The 23,700-nt window shown below is 40.0% G+C and overlaps 1 long non-coding RNA gene across 4 annotated transcripts in view; it reads right to left on the bottom strand.

The window, feature by feature from the left end:
- The window catches only part of LOC120412022, a 104,101-nt gene that overhangs the window by 65,885 nt on the left and 14,516 nt on the right, over positions 1 to 23,700 (bottom strand). For all 4 annotated transcript variants that reach the window (XR_005604678.1, XR_005604675.1, XR_005604676.1 and 1 more), the window contains exons 2-6: positions 18,863 to 18,972; positions 17,716 to 17,794; positions 13,191 to 13,320; positions 12,199 to 12,361; positions 15 to 1,748 (exon numbers count right to left, since the gene is read on the bottom strand). This is a non-coding gene — a long non-coding RNA (uncharacterized LOC120412022). The remainder of the gene's footprint in view (positions 1 to 14; positions 1,749 to 12,198; positions 12,362 to 13,190; positions 13,321 to 17,715; positions 17,795 to 18,862; positions 18,973 to 23,700) is intronic.

The raw sequence follows: 23,700 nt of genomic DNA, 5'->3' as shown, positions 1-23,700 counted from the left end.
ACCTGGATACTTACAAAGCTGAAAGAAATTTGTGGTGCCCAGTCTCCATCATTTTGCTTATCTGGGGAAAAAAACAAACATAAATGCACAAAAAAGCACCACTTAAATATTATTTGTGCTACTTGGCACACAGAGGAAGAGCAGCCCACAGCTGAAAGTCAGGCCCTTGGGATGCAGTTTGCTTGGTCAAACTGGTGTGCCATGATGTGAATAAATTTCCATGTGGAGAATTTGCCATCTCTTAGAACACCCTTGACTCTGTGCTCCTATTTAATTTACAAAGTCTCAGCTCCTGTAAACAGGTACATCCAATGTTTTCTCTCTGAGCCTTCCTCCCCTCTGCTTTAGCATTTCTTGCCTTGCAGAAGAATTTGCTCATTTTCAGTTTTGCTCAGTATTTTATAAAGGCAAGAGACATTTATAAGGCAGATTTACAGAGCCTGCAGTCAGGTGAATTTCTGCTGGTGTGTCAGCTGAACATATTTTTTTACCCTAATGTCTATAGAGTTGATAGCTGCAGTCAGATAACAACAGAAAAGTAACAGCACGAGGAGGCATATGAGCAGCCCTAGGAAGTTATGTCTATTTAATGGACACAGGTTGTCCACTGTGAAATTTTTAAAGCATAATACGCACAACAATGAGTCACTGGTTGAGAAAGCAGCCAGTTCTGGTGCAGAGCAGCTTCAGAAAAGCTGTTATCCCCTCAGCAAAAGAGGTGAATCAGAAAACTGGAACATTGACTCAGCAAATTAAAGCATGAGCACATGTTGCCACAGATGCTGGGACTCTGAAGGCCGATTCTCAGCTACAGATATGAAATGCAGAATTTCAGAAGCATCGTCTTGGAGGTTACAGAGAGACAAAAGTAAATTACTGCTTACTGAAAAGCAATAGCGGCTGCAGAGTTAGATTGTGCAATGTCCATTCTCATTAATAATCATCCTACAAGTAATTTGAATGTTAATGAGAAAGCAAAGAAATGAGTTCTCAGAGTAGGCATGCTGTTGTCCACTTGAAAACATCGATACTGCAGAAGCCAGTGAGAGGATTCTCTGTTAAAATTTCAGACACTATAAATATTAATATACCTTATATTAACCCACTAAATCACACATGATTAGGGAAGCCAGCATTTTGTTTTGTAAATGTATGTATTACATACAGAGCTAAGAACGTTTTACAGAATTTTTTTCCTTTAAATGTACAGCTAGATACTGCTGATGTGCCTGCCATGGTAAAAAATGTACATTCAATTTCATGTTTTACATTAAAATCTTAAGTATTTTTTACATATTATTATACTGCATGCAGGAATGAGCATGTTTGACATAAATATTTCTAAAAATGCAGCTTTATTTCCCCTGCAAATTGTGCTTAAATTCCTATTGCTTTGTTTTGAATTCTTTTCTTAGAGGAGAAAATTAATATATTAGAAAAGAGACCAACACAAGCAACATGAACAGCATGGTTTACTGTGAAAATGGGCAGAAGCACTGCAACAGTTCTTTATCATTGCTCATTCTTCCAAAATGACAACTTTATATAACACTAAGAAGAGCTGACTGCTTTCTACCCTGTTGTACTGACAGCTTTTGGCATCAGCAATTATGACTCAATTTCAAAAACCCGAGAGAGAGCATTTGCGCGTGAACACCAGAGAGGGGCCAGCTCGTTTTTAATCAGCTATTAAGCATAACAAAATGGCATTTGAGTTCTGCCTGGTCATTCTTCACCTTCCAGATTATCTAGGAAAAAAAAAAAAAACACAAAAAACAAGTTAGTAGGCAAATGAGAAAGGCTCAAAAATGCAAATAAAGCAGAGAAGAAGCAGAGTAAAAAAGGCAGAGCAGAAGCGACCAGCAGTGGAGAACGGCTGTAAATCTTGAAATGACAGGATGCTTATTCCAGATGAAGTAGCACTTACTTTCACTAAAACCAGCCATTTATTTCTCATGTATCTTTCCAAATAGGATAAACTGGAGGAGGGAAGTTGGTAAATTTTATCTGCATAATCATTCAGGGATCGTGTGACAGCATATTTCTCACCAGCTTCCCAAACTATTCTACACCCCACAGAAGCCTTTCATATTAATAAAAACAAAAATACCAAGGCTGATCAGCCCCAAATCAAATGATTTGTGAGCAAACAAAATGGATTTGTGGCAATTATTTTTCCCTACGTGAATAAATTTTCATTTTTCTCTCCTAAAGCACAATAAGCATCTTCCAGGAGCAACACTGGGTGTTACCTGATTAGTGAATTTTTCAGTCCTGGGGTATGCAGGTGGTCTAAGGGAGAGCACGGTGCTAATTGTCACCTGCTACTCGAATTTTCCTTATCAACCGTCTGGATTCCTACTAGACAGCTATCAGGGCTGCTGATGTCCCAAGAAATAGATGAATGTCAGTATTTCAACTACAACTGTTAAAAACTGTTCTTTTGCAAACTAGGTTCCACTAAACAAAACTGTCCTGTTAGTTCTGGATTATCCTGGGGTCTGTGCAGTTGTAATTCAGTGAAGGGTGTGTTGATAACACCATTTTACATCTGTGATCACTTAAATTAGACTTTTTCCACAGGATTATGGGGTGCAGTGTGTGCCCACAAATGGTTATACAAATCCAAAATCTGTGTAGTGGGAGCAAGAAAGGCGCAATTCATCCACAGGGGAAAGTATTGCATCTTTTTATAAGCCTCTGACTGATAATTTTCTTTAAAGTGCTGATCAACTTGAGCAATTGGGACTTCACACAGTGACATCCCCACTGAGTAAAGATTAACAGAACTTTTGAGGAGCAGCTTCTGGCATAGTTCCACGACGGCCAGGAAATAATGGCACAATGCTTCCTTCAGTTTAAACTGTTTATTTTGGCTGCACAAAATAATTCCATGAGGTATGTGGGGCCATCTTTCTGATTTAGGGATGCAGCCTTCAGAAGAAGAAAGCTCAAAGAGAAGCGAGTTTGGACTCAGGCAGCCATTCTTGCAACAAATGTTCATGTTACTGTCCTCAAAGGGGTTTCATAAGCTCTTGCCCTACATCCTTCCTTTGAAAACTCCTTGTCTTGCTTGGAGTGTGTTAGCACAGCAGTGCGCTGGGAATGGGATTCTGTCATGTTTCACCCACATTCCTCCAAAGAGGGGAAAAAATAAAAACCCCCACACTAAACTGATAGAAACTGGAACCACACTGGGCTCTCAAAAATCACTACAAGGAGGTGATAAGCAAGGTTTCATTGTCTCCTTTTTCTACCCAAATCCATTCATTGGTTAGAGACTCATTAACAGATGTCATCTGAGCCAAAATTCTGCCCTCAGCCATTATCTCAAAGAGAAAATATGTCAAGAAGATTCATCTGGACAGCTTCTCTGCAGGAACACGCAGGGCAGGATAAAGCATGCCCCACAGGAGACATCCAACAGAGCTCCTACAGGTTTTCAGCAGCGTTTCATTCTGGATATGGAATTCCTTCAAGTGAATGCACCTCCCACCCCCCTGAAGGTACAACTTTGCAAGCCTATAACTACAAGGCTGGGAACATAATGAGCTCCCTGCAGACTTCTTCCGAACACATGCAGAGGGACGTGCAAAATATAAAGCAATATTGCTAATTAGGCAGGAAAAAAGCCCTGCAATTCTTGTCTCCCGAGCAGCTGGGCACTCCCCTTCCGCTGAGGGCATCAGGGTGACCTTGTCCCTACAAAGCTTGGCCCTACTGTGGAAAATGCTTACTTGGCTTTCTGAAACTCAACTTTTAGTGCTGCTGGGAGACCGGTGGCTTTTTTCAGGAACATTCTCTGCTATCTATACTATAGATGGGAGCTTTCCAACAAGTGGCCAAGCTCCTTTATTGGCAATTATATTGATGGTTTAATAGCAGAAAGAGAAAACAAAGATAAACTACAGTCACATATGTAGCTGTTTCCTTTGGCACATTGATTAGGGAGTGGTGAAGTCATCAATGGCAGTCAATCTACAAAATCAAGTTACTACTACAATCCCCAATGATCATCTCTTTCCTGGAACTCTTTGCATTTTATAATTTAACATCCCTTGTGCTGTTAATATTACCTCTAATAAATGAGGTTTAGTTCAAGCCATCCTAAATCTCATGCTGAAATATAAATCCAGAAAGAATTATTAAAACAGAGAGTGACCATCCATAATTGAAAAACATCTGTGATGAAAGACTAGGCAGGAAATAATAACCCATCATAAGTGCAATTTAATTGTGGTAAAACACTGAGAGCTCCCTGGAAGTTTTCAGGGAAAACAGTTTCTCTGGAAATATCAATGCAATAAAGCCCAAGCTTCCCACAGAAACAAAAATCTCGTGAGATGGATTGTGCATTAAAATCCCGTCACAATAGCCCAACTAGATGTTTCTAGAGGACTGGAATTTCCTTGCCTTTGTGCGGCAAGATTTCTCCTGCATTAAATGGCAGAGTTGCCAGCACCCAGCTACTCTGGACCGGGAAGCAGTACATCTGTCCTGGCTCAGCTATCTTTACTCATTACATTGGTCTGGAAGCTGGGCATCATTTAAAATCTTGGATTTAGTATGACTTGGAATAGGACAAGCTTCTGCAGGCTTGAAATTATTTTGGAAATCAACTGCAACATGACTGCCATCATGGCACGTTTCTCTGAGTATAGACATAAATATGTTTTTGCCAATAAATACTTAAAGAGAAAATAAAACATTTATAACTGAAGGGTAACGAAGTTATGTAGCTGAATAATAAGATTTAATGTTAAACTTGATCAGAAATTTGAAAGCCTGTTACTTATTTCTCTATGTTTCCTTGAGCAGTACACTCAGCAGTAGACAAACTCAGCAGCTGACTGCAAGAGGCTCATTTAAAGGAAGAAACATAGAGCCAAATCCAACAGAAAAGGGGAAAAAAAAAATAAAAAGAGGGAGAGAAACATTGGGAAAGCAGCAGCAGAAATTCCTTCCCAATGCAAATTCTGGTATCAAAAGCCAGGCAAAGTCTCCCAGCTCCTGAAACAAAAACAACCAAATGAGAACCACAAGACAAATGGTGGTGCTGCAGACATTCTAAGCTGGAACACATCTCACAGGTAATTCACTCTGAGAAATTTCTCTGCATATAACTTCTTTCACACATAATTAAGAGCTGTCAGGATTCAGGTAAAGAGTTGCTGGAAGTGGGATAGTAATTGCCATCTTCCACCAGGAATAGATGCAATAAATAGTAAAGATCTTTCACAAAACAGTACCTGCCTTGAGAACAGAACCCCTGTCTCTGTCACCTTCCAAAAACACGTGGAAATCTGCTATGGCAATTTAACTCAGAAACAAGGAAAAACTTTGCTGGATAGTGCTTTGCATATAAATGTGTACTAGAGCCAAAAGCTAGAGACTACAAAAGAGATTCAGACTAACTGAGCATTTTGTAGGGGTGGGTGAAGGTGCTGGTAAAAAGGCTGGCATCTCCGAGCAAAAGTCTTTCTCCACCTCTCATTTGCACCTCATTTTTCACCAACATTTTTAAGGGACAAAACTGGTGAATTCTTTGTAAATAAGCTAGATTGCGTTTTTTAAAGTCAAAAAAATCTACATGCAGCATTTTTCCTTAGTCCCTTTGTTCTTCCACCTGAACCACTTGTGTGTATATGTTCGCCCACGACTTAACACTATAAAGCGTGTCTGTTCTCCTCCCTTCCTACCTAACAGCAACACCCACAGTCCTGTGTAACATCACAGACCCTCAGAGGGCAGTTCCATTGTTATTCTGAAGAGGGGTATTTGGAGTAATGTGTTTCTCCTCTGAGAAATTGGAATTTCTAGAGAAGCTGCTTAGCCCTGATGGGAATGCATATTCATCACACCCTCCTTGTTCAGAGTGAAACTCCTCACTGCTTTCTTCTGAGAATTGCTTGAAGCCTCAGACATTAAACTGTTGTACAGAGCCAGACAAAAGTTTTAAACTATTAAGATGTAATGCTTTGAAAGATGACCCATGAACCAAGACTTTAAACATGATTTTTGCCTACTACAGCTAAATGGACGTTTATCAAATGCTGTAGAAGAGAAAAAGGAAAGTGATGAACACCTCATGCAGAACAATTGCATTTTCTCCTCTCTAACAAAGTAACATTCATCATCTCCTTCCTTCCCTGCCACATTCTCCTACTTTCTTCAAGTGATGCATTTGAAGTTGAACATTTTGCTTTACCATTTTATCTGTCAAACCACTCAAGAAAAATCAATCTACTGGAGCTCACGGATGTTTACATCCATTTTCTTCCTTTCTTCTGCTCTTACCTGCCATATTTACAGTGATTCCAACAACTACATTCTCTAAGTGATGTATCAACAGAACTTAAAATCATTATCTTACATAATCAGTTATGATAACTATCTCACTGAACACAAAAAATTAAGTAAATAGCTTTCAAGGATGAATGTAAAAAAAATTGGAGGCAGCAGGAATTGCAATCATTCAACAAATGTGTTTCTTTGTTTTAATTTAAGTAAATTTTGATGAATATCCTAAAAAAGCCATACTAGTGATTTAACTTGTAAACCAATTTCATAGCTTTCCAATAACATTTAACGTCTTGCACTTGGGCTTAATACACAACACTCCTGAATTTTGGGGTGTAATATCTATTTTTTACAACTAATACTCTCTATGCAAATTTATGACTCAGCTGCTTCCTCTTGGGGGTGGAATGGAAGTGGTGAAGGCATTTCAAAACACCTTTAATGTGTGAGCAAATACATTAACTTCCAAACAGCACATGAACAATCTTTCTCTCTCCATACTAACCCATGCCCGTAACCTTCCCAAACTTTACTTGTTATCAAGGACCTTTCTCTCTGCTTTTATTTTCTCTGGCACAAAAGTGAAACTCTTTCCTTCTCCAATTCTGGCAGTTGCTAAACTACTGAACAAAAGAGTGCATGGCCAGTACTTCCAGCAGTTTTACTCCACTTGAAGTGCTAAATGTCCAATAACTGGATATATTGGAGAAGGCAATTAAGACTAGCAAAAAAAAAAGCTGACTCCACTCCATAACAAAAAATGCAAAGATGCTCAGAATCACTCCAGGAGCTCATTTCTTAACTGACAAACTTGAACAGGGTCGTTCCCAGGTGGCTCAAAGAGCTGACTGATAATTCACCTAGAAGGAGGTCTTTCACCTTACTTAAAAGAACAAAACTACTTAAATTGCAAGGCAAAAAGTTTTCTATTTATTTGTTCAGTGGATTGACAAACTCTTTTGCATGAATTCAACTCTGGAAGGAATTTGAAGCAGTATGGCTGGGAAATAACCTCCTCTGCCAGCAGGAGGCAAGAGCAGCCCGCAGTCTCCTCACAGAGCAGTGCAGAGGTGCTAACGAGAGCAGCACAGCCAATGTCTTCAAAATGTAGAAGCAGCCACTAATAACAAACCAACCCCAATATTCCAGGTACTGCAAATCACCTTGCTAGATTCAGGCAATGTCGGCAAAAAGAATGAATGGAATAATATTCTCTTCAAACGTGCATAATTCACAAAACACAAGCTTCTTTTCATTTCCACCAATATCGAGGTTAATTTCTGCCAGCCCTGTTTCTGCCCCACGTAACACTCTGTCACACATCCCTCCAGGTGCCTTTCACTGACAAAATGTGATAGCCACGAGATAAAGGTTCACAGAGGTCTTATTCTTCAGGGTGGAATTCCCATGGCTGATATTCTTACTGTGATCTAGGATAGCCTTAAGTTATACCCATTTGGTTTTGCTGAGAAGTGGAAATTCTGCTGATCTTCCCCAAAAGATCCAATTAATAGTTGTGCAAAACTACTTCGAATGTATCAGAGATAATGCCAAGAGCAGCAGCAAAGAGGCTAGAGTGGAGTTTTGAAACATTGTTCAGGTTTTTTGTTTCTTAAAGAGCTGTTAATGGAACAAGCCTAAAATGCATCACATTCCCAACTAGCACTGAAGATGCTTCTGTTATAAGAATTTTTCGTGCCATCTCTACACTACTGAAAGTTTTCTTTTCTGCTGAATAAGAATGGACTTGTTTAGATGAGTTACCCAATTTACAGCTTCCCCTTATGGTCTTGTAGGGCACATGCCTCAAATTATCAATACTTATGTTAACAGTGAAAAATCTATGTTGAGCTCTGGGGATATTTTCAAGGCTTCTAAGATATAACATCAAGTATATTTTTTTAATTTTTGTTTCATAGTTGAGAATTTAAAAAAGAAAACCAAATTCAATTAGGAGTTAACTCAGTTAAATTTAGCTTGAAAGCTTTTTAGGATCTCTGTAGGGTCTCAATACTTCAATAGCTTTGTCTATAGAGCTTAGTACATGTATTAAAATAGTCCAAAATATTTAGTACCATTTTTAGAGTTCAGCTCTGCACAAAACATTCTTACCTGCTCTTCTATGTTGGTGTATAATTTTTCAATTTACTTTCAACTGTAGCATTCCCTTTTCCCCACTCTATACACCAAAATTACACTTTGTCCAAAGGTGGTTTGAGGTACGAGGAAGTTTGGTTGGATGTAAGTTCCTGGGAGAAGCCAGAAAACATGAATATAAAGAATAGAGAAGGAGTTTAATCTTAAACTACATTCATTGGGAAGGGGGAGAGAAAAGGGGAGGCATCATGTGTATGAGTGGCTGCTTCCCATGCATCATTAACAGGTTCTGGTTCCTTATTAAAACATCTGGGAATTGTCTTTAGTTTGTGTCTGCAGTCTGGAGAGATTATGTTCACCAGCACCTGCCAAAAACCCTCATGTAGCAGAAGCCACAATTTATTAACAAACATAAAGGGAAGCACTGATGTGCAGAGCAGTTCTGCCACAGAAAACACTGGTTAAATGATGCAGGAAATTAAAGGAGGAAGGTAAGGAACAGATCCTGCAATGAATCTTGGCAGATCTCTTTGAGGAGAAGTCAACGTGCTTCACATCCCGTCATCAAGAGCTGCACAGACTCTCTTGGTATCTGTCCCTGCACCCTGTCAGAGTTTAGATGTGTCCTCACATTCTGGTCAGTTAGAGCAGAGTAGTGCACAACCAAAATAATCCCTGAGCAAACACCCAGGCCAAAAATAAACCCCAGAGTGGTACCACTACTTATTTTCAACAAGGAACCATATGGAAACAGAGGTCTGCTTTTCCTTCTCTAGCACTGAAATATTTCTTGGAGGAAGCTCTGGCTGTGCACTTCAAGTTATGAGCAAAAGGTAACTTATATAGATTTTTTTCTCCTACAAATCTTAACAGGTTTCTGCATTTTTTGAAAGGGGTGTTGACAGAATCCTCAAATGGGTTACAGTGCCAGAGAACAAAAAGGGAACTGTGATCTTTTATTGAAGAACTGAAAGCCTAAATTCAAAGACAATTCCAGCTTTAAAGAACCGTAATGCAGGAGATGTAATTTTCACCTGTCAAGGTGTATTTCCTTTTTTGAAGCCCTGCTTGGTTTATTCTGACTGGCTGCAGAGCAGAGTACAGAGCTTGATGCTCCAATATGTCTCAATGAACCAAAAAATTTGCTAGATCTAGTCAATAAATATATTTCTGTAGTGTTTGAAATCCTGCCCTATAAGTAGGTCTTTTATGATCAAATACCTGACTTGTCCAACTCCATATGCAAGAACATCTCTGCAAGACAGCCGTTCAAATCAAGTTTCCCTTTAAAGAACTGAGAGAAACAGATACTTTTAGGATGAAGTCCAAGTTCCAGGAACATCAACACCCTTCTTTGGCCTGCCTAGCAATGGCTACCAAGTTAAATTTGAGAAATATTTATCGGATAGGTGCAGTAACACAAATTCACCTCAAAATCACCTCCCAAAAGACCCACTAGGAAATTGCACTCCTGTAACAGCCACTAAGGAAACACATGTGTGTATAGATTGCATACACAGAGCTCTGGAGGAGGCTTAAAAATGGAGAAAATTTGTTCCTTGTGGAACAATGGCAAGACATAGCTTTCATTACCTTTTTAAAATAAGAAGCTAGACAAGTAAGAAGAAATTAAATATCTGAAGCAATAACAGGACTGTATAGAGGGGGGGAAAGTGACTTATTACCACATTACCATTTGGAGAGACATCTGTACTTTGCTTCCAGAACTCCTGAGGATTCTTAATTGATAAATTTCCATACCACAGTTCAAAGCTCACATGCCTAAATCACCAGTTACAGACTTTAGGACTAAAAGTCATAAATGCTGGCTTAGACATATGTGTCTTTGAGTTATCTTCTTTGGGATTTTGATATTTGGATTTGAATGTTACCACCACCATCCCAAATGCCTCTGATCAACATAAAGCTAATTATACGCTGCTATTAAACGAGATTATATTAGACACTGACAGTTGGAAAGGCCTAATGACCAGATGGATAGAAAAATAAGAAATCAAGCCATGTTGTTCTATAATAAATTTGCCAGAATTTTTATAGGCATTTTTATCATCAGCTTCATTATTTCATGCTGCCATTATAAAAAACACCAAACCAACAAGCAAACAAAAAACCCGAAATCGAAACCCCAAACACAACTGGAAAACATCAAGACAGAAAATGCAATTAAGCTTATACTGTCAGCATAATCCATCATTAATCATGCAGGTCAGTACTGTTCAAAAGGTGAAGATTTTTCTGAATATCCAGCAAACCACAGATGGGTATTCAATGCTACCCTAAAAGAATGGAACAGGACAAAGATGCATCTGTGGCATGTGTGCAAATCCTCAGAGAGGGGGCACCGAGACTGGAGCTGTTCCCATCACGGAGAATTGTTTATTTCCTCCAAGTCCCGCAGGGCTGGGATGACCAAGGTGGATAACTGGCAGCACCGTGGAGGAGCTTGTGTCACAAGGAGTCCTAAGTGTTGGTGAAAGGGAACCCTCCCAAAGAGAAAGACAATTAAGAATCAACTCAACTTCTCTCACCAGTTGAACCAAATCTATCTAAATTTTAACATCCTGAGCATGCTTTATTCCACACCTTATCACTGAACCATCGAGTTCCAGAATAAGAAAAGTTGAAAGGAACCTTTGGAAGTCATTTAGTCCAACTCTGGACTCAAAGGAGAAACAAATTAAAGGTTACTGCCCAGATGCTTAAGTGATTTTGCAATTCATAAAGTGTGATTCACACATTTCAGTCAAACAGGTGTATTTGAATATCTTAAGAGAAGTCAAAAAAGAAAAGAAAAGGAAAAACCTAAATTCCCCCTTTCAGACAGTAATAAGTCATTTGAACAAGTAAAATTTTAACCCTTTGCCCTGCCTTTTGAAGTAAAACCGATACCTAACCTACCAGTAAAAAAAATAAACCACTTTGGCAATAATGTAACCCCAGGCACAGGATGAGGAAGGAGGGATTTTTCCTCATAATTTAAAAAGCTCAAAAGCTGAAAGCCTAGGCTAGCCCAAAGCTCAAATAAGATTTCGTGTAAGAAAGAGATAAAATAAGTTTTTAATGCAAAGAATATACCAGATAACAGCATGTTTCCTGAAGGACAGGTTTTTTCTAGCTGAGAAGCTTGGTTCTCATATTTTACATTCTTTCTCTGTCCGGTCAGTGGCACTTTCTACATTTGTGAATCAGAGATCAAAATCACCATGACCTGTGTAAACTCAACCTTTACACCCCTTTTTAGAATTCTGCAGTCAAACCTCTCATAGGTACATCAACAAAAAACTCATCCACAGAAAGCCTCCACCTCACCTCAGTTCAATTTTTTCCCATGATGGAACAAAGACTCCCCCACCCCCCTGCTCTTATCACCATCAATACTATGCATAATCTCTAGTACTTTGTATTATACTCACAATAAGCTATGTTAGAGATTGATTAATAATCAAAGCAGAGTTGAGGTGTTTAATCAATCTGAACAACAGATTATTGCTTTGTGTACCACAAAGAAAGACAGATTATCCTTTTATTATTGATTAGAGTAGCAACGCTCCTGCCAGCTCTATTGCCTTTACTTCTAAATATTTTTGCTCAGCAAGTTTTCAACTTGCACCAGTCTTAAAGACAAAAAAAAAAAAACCACATTTGTTGGAGCTTCATATATATTGAGCAGCTTTCTACCATAATCCCCCCACTTTTCTTGGATGATATAGTAGGTGGACCACACATTAGCCTATTTACAGTGCCTTCTTCCCTCACAGCAAAGGCACTGAGGATACTCACACCTTCCACAGACCCTTCCATCTTCTCTGTTCAGCTGAAATTGCTTCCATCTTTGCTCCTAACACACCTCCAGAGAAGTGGTTATAATGTACAGGTAAGCACCCAAGTTGCATCATTTTCCAAAAGGCTGGCTTGACACTGGACTGCACAGATGGGAGAAGTGCTACAGAAGAATAACCAAAAGAATTAATCCAAGATGAAAACCAGCTTGAGTTGGGCATAGATAAACAAAATCACCAACCCAAATCGCTCAGAATGTTCAAATACCAGCAGATATAAAAGTCTTTATGGCCTTTAGATTGAAATTACTGTTAAAAAAAAGCTTCAAAATGTAGGAAAAACTCCCATCAAGGTGAAAGGAGAAAAAGGAGAGCCTCACTTCTATGCCCACAGAACAAGACTAAATTGGTGACTTTTCCCAGCTGCCAGGGAGATGAATTAGAAGTAGGCAATTCTTCACTGTAAGTTAGTGAAGGACTGCATCACGCCACTGTAATGAAAGTTTCCGGCACTGCATTGAGATTTTTAAGTAGAGATAGAGATTTAAGAGAGAGTTCAATGGATTAGATGACCTCCTCCTTCCCATTTTTTTCTGATTGTGTAAACGCTTTCAAATAAATTATTTACAGGCATTGAGCTAGAGATAGGATTTGTTTATTCTCAGATTTACCAGACTCAAATCAATTTCATATGAAACTTTTGTGTTAAGAATTTGCTCTTTAACCTTAACTTGAAGGAGAAAACTATTATTCTCTACTCAAAATCCCTGAATGATGAGCCAAGATGCTAATGCAAAACTGAGACAACAGTGCCAGTGTGATTTTTCATTGTTGTGACTGGAGACCTTTTGCTGTGTTGACATCAGCACACAAACACTGCAGTCTTTAAAACTGCAACATCTCCTTTCCAACTGAGCTCCCACTTGCCACTCTAAAAACATCATTCTTCATCATTCTCTAGGGAGTTAAAGAAATACACTGGTTTAATCCTACCTATCTGCATGGTGTCCATCTGCTTTCAGAGACCTTGGCCATTTGTGAGTGATCTGTGGGGATTCATGGCTCCTGAGGTGCAGCTTCAGCCCAAGTAACACAGAGCCCTCCTCATGGCCTGGCTCTTCCTCTGCAATTACAGCCCCAAGGTGTAATTAGTTTAAAGGACCACAATACTTATGGATTAAGCAACACAGTACTAAAGAACTGATACATCAATAAATAATAAGGCAGCTATTAAACCCACAGCTAGTATTAATGCAGAATTCTGTCATGGAGTGCACTGCTACCCGCAATTATAAAGTCATTATGTATCACTCTTACATATTACAAATCACTGAATCAACAAGGTTCAAACATCTGGTCCAGCCATAACCCAGCACCACCACAATCACCCCTGAACTACAACCCCATATACAGATGCCTGAGCACCTCCAGAGACAGTGGCTCCACCACCTCCCCAGCTCATTCCAATGCCTGACCACTCTTTCAGTGATTGGTTTTTTGGTTTTTTTTTAATATCTAATTTGAACCTCCCCTGGTGCAACATGAGACAACTTCCTTTCGTCCTTTACTTTGATACCCAGCAGAAGAGGCCACCCCCCACCTCCCTACAACCTCCTTTCAGGGAGTTGAAGAGACACACAGCTACTATGGAGTTAAATCCTGTTCACAGCTGGGACATCTTAAGCATGTTTCCCTTGAGTGTCAGAAAATTCAGCAATAGAGAACTGACAACTGTTGGTGATAAAACAGGAGACCAGAATAAACTCCTGGTTGAGTTGCTTAACCAACTTGAGACTCAGGCCAAGCCTCAGTCCTTCCCTAGCCAAGATGAAGCCCCTGCACTCTCTGCACTAAAGCTCTGGCAAGAGCAATGCCATCAAACACCTCAGAGCACAGGCTGCTGCTGGGAGCACAAGAGCAAAGGGTCCCTGTTCCAAACAGGAGCACTGAGGTGTCAGGCAGGCACTGCTGCTGCTCCCAGGGAAGGCTCAGGGAGCTGCAGTAGCAGCCAGAGCTGTGGGAATAAGGGGATAGTCCCAGAAGCTCTCACTCTGTGCAGAGCATGAACATGGGAATTTCCCTCCCAGCAGGTTTTCCTCCTTCTCTTGCATTTCTCTACCATGCTTTGCTATCTCAACCTGCTCACTTTCACAGCAGGGTTTTAGGCACCTCCTGCAACAACCAAATTCTTCCTGCACTGCTGAAAATCCTTGCAAATGTCACACCAAACTAAAGTAATGCAGTTTTGAAAGGAGCCACATCTTCTAACGAGACAGAAGCTGAAGCACATTCTTTGCCAAGAACATTGTAGTTAAAGGATTATGTATTAAGTTGGCCAAAAACCCTAAGAATGCTTCAAACCATTTGTAACAGAGAAAAGTATTCCCACCCAGTACATTTCTTTATTTATTTCATCATTCTGCCAAAGCACACCCTGAGGAATTTCTCTCTTCTCTCCATTCTGGTTCAAACCTATCATGCAGTGAGGCCAGGCTCTCCCTGTAGACAGTGTCTTGTCTCTTAGAAGAGAAAATGATTCATCTTAAGTTGCAGTTTTTGCAATGCCTAGTTAGTTTCAGATTCCTTTTATTTAAAATTCACCTCCAATATCTGACACTGCCATTCATTAGATATCAATTTGTCCACTTCCTATTCTTGAGCAGCAGAGGGATTTATGTTAAAATGGACCAAACCAGTACAGTTTGTCCTGAGTGCCTGTGTTACATTCCAAGGACATAGGGGCAGGCCTCCAGGGTCACAGCTGCTCCAGGGAAACAGCTGAACAACAAGATGCCAGAAACTCTCTCATTTTTGCTTTCTTCTGCTGGGAAAGAAAGCCACAACGTGGTGCTGAGAACCTGCAGCTTGGGAAGGGACCATGCCTTCCCCTTCCTGGGAAAGGTAGGGTAAAACACACAGCTCTCAGCAGGGACAAGGACAATTCCCTGTGACTACACCAGGTTCTGTGGAGTCTGCTGCTATTTCTAAAATGAAAAAGTTGATTGAAAACAGGCCTGGAGCAAGGACCTGTCCTGGAAGGATGCAAGAGAAGAAGCAGAACACAGAGAAAGATTTGTTGTGCTCTCTCTCATGTATATTTTGAAGATCTTCCTATAAGGAAAGAGCTGAACAGACACATCTCAAAGTTCTTACTGTGTGGGCATTACCAGGATTAAATGGTGACAACAGCACTATCTCTATGCTTCTAATGCAAGGTTACAAATATAGATTGGTTTTATTCAGCGTTATACCTAAATATGGAGAAATTGATAAAGTGTTTATGGCAAAGGACGGTATTTTGAACACTGTCCCTCTAGATTGACTGCAATGACTCCTACTCAACTGTCATTTGTCACTAACACAATTGCCCAGACCAATTTATCAATTACTTCTGTTATATCTATTTGTTCCCCATTGTCCAAGGAAGATAGGTTTGACTTGCACATTTTTCTCCCCATCCCTCCAACTATTGCAAGAGCTAGAGTTGTGATAGTGCTTACACAACATTCAGTTGACCAAGCTATGCAAAACTCTAGTTTAGTCCTGTTGCTCAAAGCAGTTAAAACAGTGAAACAGAAAGTTTTTATATGTATATTAAGAAATGAGGCCACAAAAGATGTATTTTCTATGTGTAGTTTTTCTACACAATAAACAATATTTTCCTGCCAGATCTTTATACCAATGATGCTGCTAATTCTGGATGTTTTCTGAAATATTACTATGAATCTGTGGGTCAGAATTAGTTTATATTTTCTAGTAATCTCATACTGTAACGGAGTTGTCTGGTTCACTAATAACTGCTGGATGGAGTCAAGGAGGGAGGAGTTCCCATTCATCACATGAATGTTTCTCTGAAATGGTGGAACTGGTAAAAGGCTACAGAGGTGGCATCACTGACAAGCACCACAGACTCCTGCTGCAGAAGGGTTTATGTATGACCCTGCTTTGGGCACAGAAAATTTTGATTCTATTATCATTTTAATCTGGACTATTGTAGGGGTCTTTGCCTAGAGATGGTGCAGTATTGAAGTAGTAGTTATAAAGCTGAATTAAGATTTATTTCATAATTAATGTATGAAGATAATTTTTCGCCTTGTATAAGCTCAAGAATGCTCAATATCCAGTAACTTGAATAACAAACGCATCTTGTAAACAATGGAATTTTCTGCTCCCAGAACTTCAATTGGCCAAGCCCTCTCACTGAGCAACTGTAAGACTATTGGCATCCTTTTGGAAATTGGAATTGGTTATCTTCTCCCAGTGTTGGTCTAATTCTGCTTTTTATGCGATTTAGGTTTTCTTTTTGTCTTTTCTCTAGGGCTCCAACCTCTAACAATCACCTTTACACCCACTCTTTTCCTTCAGCAGCCACAATTTTCACCTGTGGCTCTGTTTATTGGCAGGTTTAGGAATCTGTCTGGAAAGCATTTTGCAGACAAAAGCAGTCATCACTCCAGATCAACTGGAAGCTGCATGGATTTAGTTAGCACAATAGTGAAATCAAGTCAATAAACCTCCTCAAAGGCATGCTAACATTAAATCAAATTCTGTTCCATATTGCCCATATTGCCACAGCTTCTGCCTGGCTCAGGGCTGGCCTGGCAGACGTTCCTGTCTGCCTGGAAAATGCAGGAGGAACAGATTTATCTGCTGTTCACTATCTGCAACCATCACCAGCAGCTAGTGGTAACAGACTTGCAAGACCAAAAAATTTAAAGACTGACAAAAGAAAAATTTCTTAAAACAGTTACTTAAAATATACATTTCTTCATATCAGGGGTGTGTTCTCATTACCATTCCCATTTGTATGAGGAGAGCACTCTGGAAGCAGATGTCCTGCTCAGAGCAGAGCTCTCTGCTAACGCATGGTCCTCAGCACCAGGGGCTGCTCTGCACTCTGGCTCTGGCTGCTGGCTAATCAAGACAGGCATTTGTTCTCAGGAGGCTCAGCACTCATCTCTCAGAGCCCCCAGGAAAAAGAGTCTGGTTGATGGTGTGTTCCATGCCTTGGCAATTTGTTTCCATTATATATTTGGACAAAGACCTTTGAGCAGCAGTATTGGAGGATGTGGGAAGTGGAAAAAAAAAAAAAGCTGTGTAAAAAAGAGGTGGCATTTCCAGTTGCCATAACCCTTTCAAATGCCTGAAGAGTTTGGGGTTTTTTCTGTACCAGGGAATATTTTTGTACAAGCTTAATTGAAGAGCTTGAGAGAAAGAACATGAACTAATAGTGAAACAATGCCCACATCTCATCTGTGGGTTCAAGTCATTGAACTCTAAGATGAATTTCCAACTCACCCTAAAACATTAAGAGTGCCCCATTTCCTTACACTCTACCAGGGAAATAGGCTCTCAAATTAATCTATAAGATCTGCTTTTTCAGATCTACTATAGAGCAGTAAAAGCTTAAAAATATCTATTAAATTCAGGAGATACAAAAATCATACTCCAGGTCTTTATTAAATCAGGAGAAATTCTAGAGAAATGTTACGGCAAGCGAGAACATGTGCTTATTTACCTGCTAGTTTTTTGTTATCTTGACCCCTTTTCTCTCTCCAAATCAAACCAAGCTTCAGAAGAGCCTCTTGAAGGAACTACTGAAAAAAAAAAAATCATCATTCTTTATGTGGTCAATAAAGTTACTGCACAGAGCAGACACACAAATGGAAGCAAAATTCCCACAGAAATGTCCTTTCAACAGAAAGCAAGCTCAGAAAAGTAACACTCTGTGTGGGCAGGAAGATTGACTTTTTAAGGTCCTTACAGAAGGGGAAGGATAAAAAAATAACTTGTGATGCCAATGATGTTTTGTGTATGAATATTTTCAACATTTCTCATGCAGCTCCAAGGGGTGTTAGCCTTAGGACTTGCATGCCAGGGATAATGGTAGAAAAGGCAGCACAATACAGCAAAGTGCTGCAGAGCTGAAGAGCAGATTTTGGCCAGTAACACCTACAAGTACATCAGCAAAAAATGGAGGCCAAATTTCATCCCAAGTGACCACTGTGTGCATGTTTTATTTTGAGGCCCCATTCCCACCTATCAACCCTTTTACTGTGCAGTACAGGTAAGGTCAGACCCAGTCACGTGGACACAATTGATGTCCCCACTTACCAAGCACAAATGGAGATGTTTGATCACCCAATAAACCAGTTCTAAATCAGCTGCCTACAGCAAATCCCGAGGAAAGATAAAATATAGCCTGTGTGATGATGGTGGTGGGAAGGTCTTTCACAGCACATCTTTTCCCTCTCTGCCTATCATAACACCAGCATAAAAATGAAAAGAACAAACCTTTCACAGAGGTTTTAGAATATCTTTTGCTGAGGCAACACCTCAAACACTTCCCCATCTCACAGTTTCAAGAAGTCCAGTGCTGTGGGATGCCCAGGTTACAGTCCAACCAAACCTGCCAGCACTGGAGAGGAATTTAAAAGTTCTGGGCAAATAGATGCAGCACAGTAAGACAGAGCTGGAAGCATTTCACAAACTGTTTGTGTGCCAGAATGCCAACGTCAGCCCGTGGGTCGGCTGCATGCCCTGTGTTCCCTGGCACACGGAAAACCAGCCACTACCAGAGGGACTGTGTGGGACCCCGGCGGGGTCACTGCTCCTGCCTGGCTGTGCACTCACAGCAGCACCCAGAGCCCCGTGCTCCTACCCACCTCACCCACTGCTGCACAAGGAAAGCTGCACCACACATCCTGCACTCATCCCAGCCTCACGCAGCCGAGCCAGTGCCACGGTGTCACTCGTGGAGGTGAAATGACGCCATCTGCGAGAGAAAATAAACAGGGAATGAGTCACAGCATCCCTGAGAAAATGGCACAGCCCTGGAGCTGGAGAGAGCCATGGAGGAAAGGCAGCCAGAGAGACACAGCACCAGTGATTCCCTCCTAAGTCACAGAAAAACAGAGTTTGTTCTGTCCTTCAGAAGCGTTACTTGACAAACCTGCTATGCACACCTGCGCTTTTAGGGGGGGTTTTATTCTTTCTGCTAAACACCTGCACGTTTAGGACTATTTGTGCCTGAAGGCCCTGTAGTAGCAGGGCCAAGGATATCTTTGAAAAAATTAAAATATCATTAAACTAATTCAAATTTGTGTGAACATTCACTGAGTAGAATTTAATTGATTCCAAAATATACAATGAATAGGTGACAAATCAAATCAAGTATTTGCAACAAGCAGGCTTTCAGCATCTGAATTTTAGTTTAGGAAATACCGTGTCCGAAGTCAAAAATCTAGCATGATGTCCATACTCAAAGGTGTCCAAGTCAAAAACAACCCCCCCCCCCAAAAAAACAAATAAACAAAAAACACCCACAAAAAACCAAAGAAAAAAGTCCTGGAATTCTCTTTATCATTCTGCTCTTTTGAATATATCTATTGTATCTATTTTATACAATTTACAGTTATTTTATGCAACTTGCAGTAATTCCATACATATTAGAAGCAGTATAAACCCTAGAATCCAGGTACACATTAGCTTTTAAAAGTGTGACAGCAGCACATTTTCCCATTAATATTTTTTTTTATTTATATAAACAAGTGTTTCATGATACCCAACAACATCTGGTATAAAACATGGTTCATTATGATGGAGGAAAGTGTTTTCACAGTGTTTTCTTCATTAACTCAACTAAACCCATGCTGCCAAATAGGCTTCAGCTTGACCACAGATGCTGATCTGGCAAGGGGCTGATCCCATCTTTCTTTGGATGAAGAAAGTTGCATCTTTGACCTCCAACTCCCAGGCACTCCAGAACTCTTAATTTCTCACTCTAACAATCCCTGATGCACATATTCCCAACAGAAAATAACACATAAGGCTTTTTAAAGATACTACTGGTGTAGTAACACACAGTTCTTAGGTCAGAGGTAACTGCAATTTGAATTATATTGAGTTAAGCTGCTAAAGGAGACATCAGTAACAGATGGTGATTTCTAAAGGTGAGGGTTTAAATTCCTGAATCATTCATCACCAGCAAGCTGTAAAAAATAATAATTGTGAACTACAGCATGTTTTTGTAAAATCTTACCACCAGCTCAGCAGACAAAAGTTTGCATGAATGCTCCTCAGTGATGCACACACACATTCCCATCAGGTGGGCAGGGACTGTAAGATCAATTCCTGCTTGTTACACAGATATTTGATGAGTCACCCAATACCCCGAACATGGATCAGACTGCATTGCTTGATGTTGTAAAGATATTTCTTCTCTCCTTTATGTCAGATGGCATTATTGATTCAGTTCACCTGATTCTCACAGAAGCACTGAAGAAGTGCTTCCATCCACCTGTGCCAGTTGAGCTCCAGCCTGCAGTTAAGAGATCTCTAAAAGATACAAATCCATGGTTCTATCAGGACAATAACAAGATGACTGAAAAGTAAATAACCTGTTTGTTGGCTTTAACAAGATTTAATGGCACACACTTAACTTCCATGTCTGATTATAAGGAGCTGGAGACCATAACTATTTTTCTTTTTTGATTCTTATATCTAATCATTTCAAATAATGAAGCTACAGGTTCTACATATCTGAATGATTTGGTCACCTGTGATAAAGTCACCACGGTTGTAAGAGCTGCTGATCCTCTGCTAGACCTTCAGCCAGGAGTGTTCCACATGCCAAACACAGTGACCCTGGAGGGGACACAGGTGACCTCAGCCAGGGCAGTGTGGAACACACCCAGGGAAGCAGGAGCACCATGCCTGCTTTCCCTCCACAGCACAATTCCCTCTCCCAGTCACTGCTCCCACCTTGCTGCCCTCCTCTACCCCAATCTGAGTTAATGATTTCCCAAGCAGATGGCTGATGGTAGGTAGATAAATTATAGCCAGCAGGAAGCTTGGCATCACTGCCATGCTGAAAAACTGGATCCTCAGGAAACAACATTATGTATAACTTTACACTGCATCTAAAAAAAACCCCAATATTTCGGAGATTTGCTTTACAAAGCAAGCTAACAGTTTCCTTTCTTATGCCTGAAGCTTTGCAATCACTCTGTTTCTGAACTGTATTTTTTCATTAGTCTTATGCTTCCAAATATAATCTATTATTTGGCAGCAAAGGCAGCAAAACATTTGTTCCCTCTCAGTACAGCTGCAACCAATTGGATTTTAAAAAATGGTATTGGCTATCCAGCAGTCCTCTATCATGTTGATTTTTCCATGGAAACAGTGTTATATTTTTTTCCTTTGGGGGGTGGGTGGTGCTGGGAACAGGATGCAGAAATGCATTTCCAGTGTTCTCTGCTTTTCTCGTTCTCATCCCTCCACACACCAGTCAAAGAGATCACACCAGACTCCCCAGCTGCATAATGGGAACTTGGAACTTTTTTAAAGTATATTTGTATAAAACAAAATTTTATCTTTTCATTCTCAGGCACGCAAGCATAAAAAAGTCCAGTATCTGTCCTAATACCCAAGGAGGACACTTGACACACCTCAGAACTACCCAACCACCTGGTGCATGCAGCCTTGAAACTGTAACTCCTGAACACACTGGGATACCTACAATGCCAAAGTCATGTTTTATTTCAAATTAAGATGTTATTATCAGGTATTACTGAGTAAAATAAATAAATAAAAAAACCTAAAAATCCAGAATTGGTAGGTAGCAGATATGGGGACAAGCTGTCATCTGACCCCCCAGTTAAGACATTTGCAGGGCTGGAGGCAGGGGAAGTGGGAAGGGAATTCTTCCCTTTCAAAATTGCAGTTTACCTCTGCAAAGCACAAGGAAAATAACACAAGATATAACTGTGGAGAGAATCAAACACAAGCACATTGATTAAGCTGAGAGTTTCAGAGCAGTAGGACTCATTTATCAAATACAAAAGTTGACTTCTGTTTTAAGGCTGAATTAGGAAGGGAAAAAAGAAAACCCACACAAAGCCACATGAACTCAGTGCAATCATTGCTTGGTAAGAAGAGTTTATCCCACAAGTGTGGAACAAATCAGGAATGCTGTTGTTGGCCTTTGACCGCGCACAAGCATTGACTTGATAAACTCACTGGTTTTCTGAAAATGTTGTGAGGTTCCCTAGACACAAGCCCAATATACTAGAATGAGTTCCATGATTTATACAGGATGTGCGAGAGAGACTATGATGCTAAATGAAGTTGTATTCTGCTGCTTAAAATCCAGCTCAGTAACTGTCATTGATTCTTCTGTTTGACTTCATCAATATTTAAGCTACTCAACTTTGACAAACATTTCATAATGTAGTTTCTGGTAATTGTTCTCTTTATCTATAATAAATTTTCCTATATATTAAGTTTAATGAGCTATCCAAAGTACTCCCACCAGCTCAAAAACTCTAACACAAGCAGGATTTGACAATATGATTATTTATCAGCCAGTGGGATAAAGAATTAATCTTTAAATGTGTGTTATCATTTTGAGGATTTAAAGACAAAAGGATGGTAAAATAAATAATTAGAACAATGCAAAAGAACAGAGAGAGATCAGAGGAAATACTCTCAGGACATCAATGAGTAATTTATCAAAGTAGCACATAATAAATGAAACTCAAGTCACAAGAGTGCCAGAGCAGTCTCCCTCTTAAATTCGTAACCAGTACAGTTCTGCAAGGCATCTATGCAAAAAAGGGCACTGGAATAAGGGGACAAATTCCCCTGGGCCTTCCCCCTATCTGCTGTCCCACAAAGCCAAAATAAATTTTTGCTGCCATTATCTCCTGTTAGTACTGCAAGTCAACAGAGACTTTGTCCTCTTGTGAAAGTACAAAGATTTTCTAAATTTCAACCAGTTGGTCCAGGACCAGCAGGCTAAAGCCATCAGTTTGGCATTAATGCAACTAAAACTTATCTTTGCTTGACAAGAGCTTGACAAGATTATGTATCAGCCATTCCCTTTTCAATCAAGGCAACTGAAAGAGTATTAAAAAAAAAAAATCATCAAAATCATCTCAGCACTCCAGATATAGTTATTTTAGTGGATGACCCTGTGAAAAGAAGCCTATAGCAACATCTCTAAAGTCACTTTGAGGAGCACAAGATGATGTCAGATTTCACCTTTACTGAAGCAAGTGTGACTCACAGCAGATGCCTCATAACCAAGTCTTGGCACGGCACTGCTGGATCCGTATGTATCCTATGACTGGCTCAAAGCTTTTGAAGTATGGAAAACACAAGGTAGAATTCATCATCATCATCCTACTTTGGAATAAATTGTCAAGGCTTGAAGAGCTTTCTTCGCCTTAGACTCTACAGCAGTGTGACAGAACCACAGGACAGTGTTTCACTAAAATTAAGTAATTCTGCTGTTTGACAACTTCATATGGTTAAGAATATACAGTTACAACCTTTTCCCTGGTCTCTTTTCTTCAATTCCCGTTTTTTGATAGCTCTGTGTCATGAAGTATTGCTCAAAATTATTGTCTAATTTGCACAATTCAAACGCTCTGCTTTTTGACCTTGCTTCATGCTCCACAGTAGAAACACAATTTCATTCCCAATAATCATGCTGTGTTTA

Source organism: Corvus cornix, chromosome 4A (genome assembly GCF_000738735.6).
Source record: "Corvus cornix cornix isolate S_Up_H32 chromosome 4A, ASM73873v5, whole genome shotgun sequence".
Classification (NCBI taxonomy): domain Eukaryota; kingdom Metazoa; phylum Chordata; class Aves; order Passeriformes; family Corvidae; genus Corvus; species Corvus cornix.
Note: the sequence above shows the minus strand (reverse complement) of the source record. Positions and strands in the feature narration are given on the sequence as shown.